Source organism: Chrysochloris asiatica, unplaced genomic scaffold (genome assembly GCF_000296735.1).
Source record: "Chrysochloris asiatica unplaced genomic scaffold, ChrAsi1.0 scaffold00034, whole genome shotgun sequence".
NCBI classification, from domain to species: domain Eukaryota; kingdom Metazoa; phylum Chordata; class Mammalia; order Afrosoricida; family Chrysochloridae; genus Chrysochloris; species Chrysochloris asiatica.
This window is the reverse complement of record NW_006408552.1, coordinates 5,001,251-5,002,608: the sequence shown is the minus strand read 5'-3', so window position 1 is coordinate 5,002,608 and position 1,358 is coordinate 5,001,251. Positions and strand designations below refer to the sequence as shown.

The window sequence follows — 1,358 nt, the reverse complement described above, 5'->3', positions numbered from 1 at the left end:
GAAGGATTCTCTGGGCAAATTATTGAATGATGCAGAAAGCATCAAGAGAAGATGGAAGGAATACACAGAGTCACTGTACCAAAAGGAAATGATTGTTGTTCAACTGTCTCAAGAGGTAGCATATGATCAAGAGCCAATGATACTGAAGGAGGAAGTCCAAGGTGCACTGAAGGAATTGGCCAAGAACAAAGTATTGATGGAATGAAAATTGAAATCTTTTAAGACAATGAGGTGGCACAGGAGGCACTCACTCATCTCTGCCAAGAAATTTGGGAGACAACTATCAGGCCGACTGATTAGAAGAGATCCGTATTTGTGCCCATTCCAAAGAGAGGTGACCCAACGGAATGCGGAAATAATCAGACAGTATCTTTGATATCCCATGCGAGTATAGTTTTATTAAAGGTAATACACAAATGGCTGCAAGCATATATTGACAGAGAACCTCCAGAGTTTCGAGCTGGATTCAGAAGAGGACGTGGAAGGAGGGATAGATACCATTGCTGACTGTAGATGGATCTGGGCTGAAATACCAAAAAGATGTATATCTGTGCTTTATTTACTATGCAGAGGCTTTCAATTGTGTGGATCATGACAAGATATGGACAACATTGCGAAGTATGAGCATTCCTGAACACTTAATTGTGCTCATGAGGAATCTGTACACGGACCAAGAGGCAGTTGTTTGAACAGAACCTGGGAACACTGAATGGTTCAAAATTAAGAAAGCTGTGTGACAGGATTGTATTCTTTCACCATACTTATTCAACCTGTATGCTGAGCAAATCATGCGGGAAGCTGGGTTAGATGAAGAAAAATGTGGCATCAGGATTGGAGGAAGACTCATTAACAACCTGCAATATGCAGATGATACACCTATGTTTGTTAAACATGAAAAGAACTTAAAATATTTACTGATGAAGATCAAAGAGCACAGTCTTTGGTATAGTTTGCATCTTAGTGTAAAGAAAAAAAAAATCCTTATCACTGGACGAATAAACAACATTCTTATCAACAGAGAAATGATTGAAGTTGTCAAGGACTTCATTCTTCTTAGATCAACTATCAACACTCATGGAAGCAGCAGTCAAGAAATCAAATGACATACTGCATTACACAAATCACCTGTGCAAGACTTTTTTAAAGTGTAGAAGAACAAAGATGTCAGCTTGTGCATCTGACCCAAGCCGTGGTATTTTCAATAACCTCATACGCATGTGAAAGCTGGACAGTGAATAAGGATGATCATAGAAGATTTTGCTTTTGAGTTATGGTGTTGGAGGAGAATACTGAAAGTGCCATGGGCTGCCAAAAGAACCAATAGATCTGTTTTGGAAGAAGTGCAGCCAGAGTGCTCC

The 1,358-nt window shown here is 39.6% G+C and overlaps 1 pseudogene; it reads right to left on the bottom strand.

Annotated features, from left to right (window-relative positions):
- LOC102817734 overlaps nucleotides 1-1,358 on the bottom strand; it is a 13,322-nt pseudogene that overhangs the window by 7,924 nt on the left and 4,040 nt on the right.